Source organism: Lactuca virosa, chromosome 7, assembly GCF_052849685.1.
Source record: "Lactuca virosa cultivar CGN04683 chromosome 7, Lactuca_virosa_CGN04683_v6, whole genome shotgun sequence".
Taxonomy (NCBI): Eukaryota; Viridiplantae; Streptophyta; class Magnoliopsida; order Asterales; family Asteraceae; genus Lactuca; species Lactuca virosa.
In genome coordinates, this window is record NC_136432.1 from 282,904,829 (window position 1) to 282,912,930 (window position 8,102).

Consider the following 8,102-nt stretch of genomic DNA (forward strand, 5'->3'; position numbering starts at 1 on the left):
GTATGAAGGTCCATAAAGTTGTCATTTTATGGACCTTTGGAGTCCCCTTAAGCTTCAAGAAAACTTAGAGTTGGTGACATAATGGATTGAGGACTCAAACCATTAGATTGTTGCTTCAGACTGCTGTCACGACGTGACATAGGGGATGTCACAACGTGACCATGAAGGAAATTGCGACTATTTTTTCATACTGTGCTCACGACGTGACATAGGAATGTTCACGTCGTGATGCTTTCCGAATGAGTTGCCCGTGTCCGAGTGGCTTATTTGGAGCGGGACAAGTTGGTTATGGAGAAAGTTTAGTAATTTCTAGAATTAGAGATGGTTGAAATCTTTCATGATTGAAGGGATTAGGGGACTATTCGGAATGCGAGTGTTGGGTGAGTATCTATCAGATTCACGCTTTTAGGGACGTGTGTGTGGTCCATTAATCGAAATCTTCTGGGAAAAGACCTTGTTGTAACCGGTTGCCCCGGTTGAGACAACGAATATAGATTTTAGAGGTTCTTGTGCTGCTCAGGTTCGATGTCATTTGTAGGGATTACTATCTCGTTGGATCGATTGATATCACTAGTAAGGTAGGAAATGTTGTGATCCATCAACTTTTGGGTGTGAGTTATGCATATCCGCATGAATTCCTTTAGCTTTTGCGGTTGTTCGAGAGTGTTCGAATTGTATCAGGTTACAATCTTATGGGTGCGTCGATCATTTGTCAAGTGATTTGTTGGATTGCTTATCCACCTGTTCTAATAGTGGGTCATTTTTTCTTTATCATCAGTTGAGATTGTTCACAAACTTGGAATGGTATCAAGGGAAAGTGCTTTAGATGTGGCAATCTTTCGTCAAGAGTAGCGAAGTGTTTAATATGGTGTGGGGTATGGGTACCCTAGCTTGTTTACTCTTGGAATCTTCGTCCTTGTAAGCTCAGGGTGATAATGGTGGACTTGTAAAGTTGTGAGACGGATTGGATAACCATTCGTCATGAGGTTGGTAGAGTGTAGTTGAATCCAAGTGGGGGAGAATCGTTTGGATTAATTGGAATATTCTCAAGCACGAATCAATGTGGAATTATATATCCTAGGTCAAGAGGGAAGCCAGTTCTGGTTGTGGTATGACTCGGGATTTATGCCAGTAATAATGTTCATTATTCGATTGTAATCACGGAGGTAAATGTTGAGGATGGATGTTATCTCATTTGAAGTCATGAAGCATCGGTAGTGGCTCTTTATGGGTTCATGGCTAGGTTCAGGTTAAGGGTTGTGCAAGAAACTCTCTGCCTGTTCTTTTCTGATAAAGGATTTGGGATTTGAATCACGATCTGAACGCATGTTTGGGTCCAGTAGGTTGAGGGTGCGGCTCGTATTGTTTTTGGTTAGGTATTCTTTTGGAAATGTTGTAATACTGCGGGGTAGTCGTAGAATTCACTACGTTGGTAGACAGTTGTGGAAGTCTTGTAAGGCTACGGGGTAGCTGTATCATTCACTAGGTTGGTAGACAATTGTGGAAGTATTGTAAGACTGTTGGGTAGCCGTACATTCACTAGGTTAGTAGGTAGTTGCGTAAGTGTTGTAAGACTGTGGGGTAGTCGTAGCATTCACTAGGTTGTTAGAAAGTTGCGGAAGTGTTGTAAGATTGTGGGGTAGATGTAGCATTCACTAGGTTGGTAGACAATTATGGAAGTGTTGTAATCCATGAATGGTCTAGGTTTTTGTTTTCCAGTTATCAGCGAGATAATTCAAGGTCGGAGGAGTTTCTTTGGTTCAAGTTGCGGAATGGAGCCATTATGGATATGACTTGGAATGGTTCTGCCTGGCCGGAAATCAGACATGGCTTACGGTTTTCAGTTTTCCGGAAGAGCGGTTGGACTTTTTTTTGTTAGCTGAGGACAAGGTGTTAAGGTTCATTTCTTCGTCAATTTAAGTGATTTCTGTTAAGATTGGGCATTGATAGTAGTGTTGGAAGGCGATCGTCTGTATGAGATGACTTATCTATCCTAATCGGGATTTAGGAAGTTCAGACAGGTTCGACTGGTGTGGTAAAGGAAGTAGTAGGGAATGATTTCGAGGCGAAATATAATTTAATTGGGGAAGATTTGTAACACCTTTATTCCGGAATGGTTCGGTTTAGCGCTCTAAGGAGTCAAAAGTTTGGTTTTTGGGGAAACTGATTGTCATGAAGTGACCATAGGGAGGTTATGATGTAACAAGACAAGATGAGAAACGTGTATCGGATCTGTGTTCACGGCGTGATACATAGATGGTCACAACTTGACAAGGGCTGCAGCCCAAGCCCATGATCTTTTAGGGTTTCCTTCATATTTAAACCCCATATAATTGATTTTAGGGTTCATTTTCAGCCTCATTCATCGTCAAACTCAGAAAACCCTAACCCTAGCCTCACTTGGTGATACTTAGTCCATTTTGGTGCTTTTGGTAGCTTGAAGAAGAAGAATAATGTGTTCTAATTGTGGACCTGTCAAAGGAACGTCATCATCATCTTGTGCTCATTCTGGACCCTTGTAAGTGTCCAAGATTCAACCTTTATTACTTAAATGTTGCTAGATCTCGGTTTTGTCCTATTTTCTTCATGTTTGAGAAAGCTTTAATGGCAGAGATCCATAAAGTTAGAAAATTTATGGATTCTAAGGGTCCTGTATTATTATAAGATTCAGATCTAGAAGTTGGTGAGTATTGGATACATGCATATGATTTTTGGTGTTATTTATTCACTTTGGGCCTAGACTGGATTGAGGACAGGCGTGGAGCATGCATGTCCACAAAGTTGTCATTTTTATAGACCTTTGGAGTTCCCTTAAGCTTCTAGAAAAGTTGGAGTTGGTGACTTAATGGATTAAGGACTCAAACCATTAGATTGTTGCTTCAGACTGCAGTCACGTAATGACATAAGGGATATCATGACGTGACTATGAAGGAACCTGCGACTATTTTGTCATATTGTGCTCACAACGTGACATGGGAATGTTCACGTCGTGATGCTTGCTGAATGAGTTGTCCGTATCCGAGTGGCTACTTTAGAGTGGGATGAGTTGGAATCAGACTAAATGCATTCTCACGACGTGACCAAGGGTTGGTCTTGACGTGAGGGTTAGTTGTTGGTATTATTGGCTATTGACTTTGACTTTGAGTGTTGAATTTTAGGTATGGTTGAATTTTGGTCAAGATTTTTGTATTTAGTGTGTAGAGTAAGGTTGGTCCTTATATGTTTTGATAAGAGTGTGATAGCATCTGTTGCAGGGCAGTGAGCTGTGATTTGGCTGATTTCGTGAGTCAGGTGAGTTTTCTCTTTGTACTTGTGGGTCGAAGGCACCTATATCGGCACATTGGATTGTGTTGGATGCTAGTTGTCTTTGTGATACTGGAATGGAAGACCTCGGGGGTATCTCGTGGCATTTGTATGAAAGACCATGGAGGTAGCCCATGATACTTGTGTGTAAGACCTTGGGGTAGTCAAGGCACTGCAAGGGACGACCATAGGGGCAACCCATGGAAATGGTATGAAAGACCATGGGGGTAGCCTATGGAATTTGTATGAAAGACCATGGGGGTAGCCCATGTCACGTGTATGCAAGACCATAGGGGTAGCCTATGGCAATTCTTATATGGTATGTGGTATTTTGGGGAACTCACTAAGCTTTGTGCTTACGGTTTATGGTTTGACATTTTTCAGGTACTTCCAGTTCCAAAGGGCATGGCCCGACTTGACTACACAACATCCCCTGATAGCTTTTCCACACCGATTATTAATGTTTTACTTTGAAAAATATAATTTACTCTGACTGGTTTTGGAACAAATGTATGTGTGGATTTAATGATTTAAAAATGAAAATTTTACTACGATTTTTTGGACGTTACAGTTTATTTTTATAATTTTTAGTTGAAGGTCCATCTCCATCTCAATCTCCCTCCTCCTCGGGGCCTCCTGAAGGTCTACAAGAGTACCATAACTTTGGGTGGACACGAACTGGCAGATATCCGTCTTGAGCATGCTCAGGTACCGGATCATTTGAGCTTACTCAGAAGCATCAAACTCAGGAAAGAAAAGAGCCCTCTCTGTAAACAACTTGGTGATCTCAGTCATCGTCTCAGTCCCTAGTCTCAAATCCAGATACTCTTGAGCCAACCTCTCCCTCTCCAATATAGGAACATACCTCATATCAAACATATCATAGAAATGCTCTCAGGTCACCGCAGCCCTCTGCTCAGGAGTGTACGAGTCAGTCACCAATCTCGACCAATCCTTCGCCCCTGACCAAAGAAGGTTCAGGGCGCACTTGACCTTCTGGTTAGTAGGGAAAGAGCATGTGAAGAAACACCCCTCCACGTCAGACAACCACCTCATTGCCACAATCGGGTCCTGAAATCCATCGAACACTGGGATCTTAGTATTGTCGAAATCCCGATACTTGAAACTCTCTCCCCTCGAATCCCTGTGGCAGCAACATTTGTAGTAGCTGCAGAACAGCAGCCTCAAAAAGTGCAGCATAACGATCGTCGAAAAGCTCAATCATTGCGGTATTGATAGACCCAAACATCTTCGGCATAGACCTCCGAACAGTAGCAGCCACCTCGGTGGCGATGATCTCACGAATCGGATCATCAGTCAATCCTGCCCTATCTGGCCACCCGCTCCACGCCCAGAACCAGATCCTGTCGTAAGCACCATACTGAAAATAAACCAGAATATATCAGAAATGCCATAATGCACATAGTTATAAACACTGAATGATACTAAATCCTTGGGGTATACTTTCTTGCTCCGGTTGATCATACACATCGCATCCTTCATTGGTTATTTTTGAAAAAAAATTTCAAAAAGCATTTTAAAAACTTTTGTAGTTCCCTAGTTTGAGTCTGGATTCACACGAATTTTCATCCAATTCTCTCAAACCAAGGCTCTGATATCAACTCGTAACATGCCAAAAATCATAGAAATTTAAAATATTCAAAAACAAACATTATCCATAATTGTTTACAAAAAGACCCATTATTTCAAAAGTAAAGTCATATCAGAGTGTCCCAAAAATCAATATCATGAAAATTGGAAGATGTGCATGATCAGACATTCAATTTCTCCTTTGAAGTACCTGAAACAATAAACTAAAAGTGTAAGCCAAAGCTTAGTGAGTTCCCCCAAAGTACCATCACACAACATAACAATCAAAGCATATGAACATGAGCCTTCAACCTGACTCGACCGCCTTGCATGGCCTACAGCCTATTCGGACCGCCCCGGTGTCTTGTCTTTTAGCACAAAGCAGGACCGCTGATATTTGCATATTTAATCATATAGATCATGCATTATCATAATATTTTATGTTGCATTTGTTTCAAATATTGAACAAAAGGTACTTAATTAGTTTAAACTTTTTATGCAGCAACAATGACAAGCTCAGAAGGAAAGGAAGCGGAATTGGCAAATTGGAAGCTTGGATCTTGGATTTTGAAGAGATTGAAGAACACGGCGTGTTGAGATGGAAAATCTCGATGAAATAGTGTAAGGTCCTAAAACGGATCTTTACCAATGATCAAGCAATCAAGCAATCAAAAGAAACTAGAATATGAGTAGAAGAAGAGACGAAATCAAGTTTGCACACGTTTATTACTGAAAAACGTCTGGTACAACTCGATATACTTGGCCGTGAACTCTGTGGCATCAACAACTAATAATGACCTAGACAACCTCTATCTATAGTGGACTTGGGCCGAAAATTGGGTTTACGGCCGTAAACTCACTACAGGGCCGTAAACTACCAAATAACCCACTAAACCACAATAAAGACTCAAAAGAACTATTACATTGAAAGCCTAGACCAAACCACTAACTGGACCCTTCAAATAGTGCCTTGACGTACACGCGTTTTTAATGAAGAACACGGTGTGTTGGGTCCTTGAACATGCCACGTTGCACCGTTTTTCAGATTCAATTTAAGGATCGTTTCTGATTCGAAAACCTAACTTATGTTTGGGGTTTTTAGCGACTTTTGGAGGCCAGAGACATCCCAAGGAGCTGTGGATTACATAATTCGAGTAGAAGCTTTTGTTTTGAAGAGATCTAAGGCAAAATCACATTCACTTTACTTAATTCTCTTGTTTACATCATGTTTGCAATATTGAATTTCGTTTTTATGATTGTTTCTGCTAAATTCATGGGCTAAACACCCTAATTTTGTTTAGAGTAGAGGATCTTATGATTATGGTTTGATTTAGTGGCTTTGGATTATGTTTAATTGACTATTCATCATGCTAAGTTTGTGAAAAGAACCTTATGTGTTAATGACAATTATTTTCTGTTGATTAATAAGTTTATTGAGATTGTATGAACATCTTGTTCATTGCTTTCTTCTTATGATTTTGTTACCATCAAGATTGTAAGCCTAGTGTTGTGAACATAACCTAGAGTTAACTAGAAAATAAGTAAGTTAATGTGTGAGCTATGTATGATGACCAACCATATATGTGTTAATTGAACCAATCAATTTAATTAACCACCATTACAAGTCTTGCATGATTCGAACTTAATACTAGGAAACTTGTTAATTTAATCAACTGATCACTGCTTGAATTCATTTGTTTGCTAAAGGATTAGTAATAGTGAACATGAACCTAATCATATTAGAAATCGGTAATTGATAACACATTAATCCATTGTACTTGTCACGAAATCAACCTTAGGAATAAGTGAATCGATTCTAAACGGAAGTCTCTTTAATATTCTTGAATTAAGTCATCTTTTGTCCTTTAATTAGTTGTTAATTGTTTCTTTGTTAAGTGCTTAATTGATTGTCTAAGTTTATAGTCTTGCAAAACTAGAGAAAACCCCCTCTTTAATTATTGTTAAATTTAGTTAACATTAGTAGTATTTTTAATTGTTTTTCCCGTTCCTTGTTGTTCGATACCTTACTTACCTGCACTAAACTACTATTCGATTAGGTACACTGCCTATTGTGTGTTGGTTTTCGTGTAAGTTAGTTTGGATTAAAACAAGTATATTTCACATGTATCAAGTTTTTTGGCGTCGTTGTCGGGGAACGGTTCTAAATAGTTAATTATGTTTGCTAATTGTCATCAATCCTTTGTGTGAGATTTATCTCACATAAAGTTACAAGTATTTCTGTTATAATTTTCTTTTCTGTTTATTCTGTTTTCGCGTTGAACCGTCGTGGTCATCTTTCAACACGCCGTGTTTCGCATGATTCCAGTTTATTTTTTTCTTCATTTTTATTCGTTTTACGCATGATTTTTTGTTTTGTTTCAGGTAGACGCGGAATTGGAAAACATCGCAGACATATCGATGGAGACATACAAGAAGCGGATACGTGAAGATATTGGGCCAGATCTTGTGCAACCCATAATTCCAGCAACATCAAACTTTGAACTGAAGGGTCACATACTAGCACAATTGAAGGACATTTCGTTCTATAGGAAGGATCACGAAGATGCCTATAAGCATATTGACGAAGTCAATGACATAACCGACTACTTCAACATACCAAATGTGTCATGCGAGACTGTGCTAATTAGGATGCTATCAGTCACGTTCAAAAGTGTCGTGAAGGATTGGTTTAAGGCATTCCCTCCAGGATCAATAACCACATGGCCAAAGATGTGTGAAGAGCTCATTCAGCAGTTTTGCCCTCCCTCGAAGGTTTCAATATTAAAGAAAGCAATTTCCAATTTTGAACAGCAAGGAGGCGAATCACTTTATGAAGCATGGGAGAGATACAAAGGTTTGCTGAGAAATTGTCCACATAACAACCTAAATGTGCAACAGGAAGTGTCCATTTTCTATGATGGGGTAAATGTGACAACCAGGCAGCTCCTTGACTCCCAAGGACCACTCACGAAGAAAGCACTAGCTGTGATAAAGGGGTTGATTTAAAATTCTCTAAACACTCAAGAGAATATCATAATCCATATAATGACACGACTCGAGGGACGGTGAATGCAGATTCGGATGATATGGCGGCGGTTATGGTTATATTAGAGAGCATGGATCGTAGGATCACAAATATGGACCAATCCATCCATGCCATTTGTGTGGGGTGTGACAACTGTAGCGGTCCACGTCTAACAAAAGATTGT

General features: G+C 39.8%; 1 non-coding gene across 1 annotated transcript; it reads right to left on the reverse strand.

Annotated features, from left to right (window-relative positions):
• Window positions 1–7,671: 7,671 nt before the first annotated feature.
• Window positions 7,672–7,778, reverse strand: LOC145127991 (small nucleolar RNA R71). Its single transcript, XR_013716594.1, has one exon. It is a non-coding gene; the product is annotated as a small nucleolar RNA R71 (small nucleolar RNA).
• Between the last annotated feature and the right edge of the window lie 324 nt (window positions 7,779–8,102).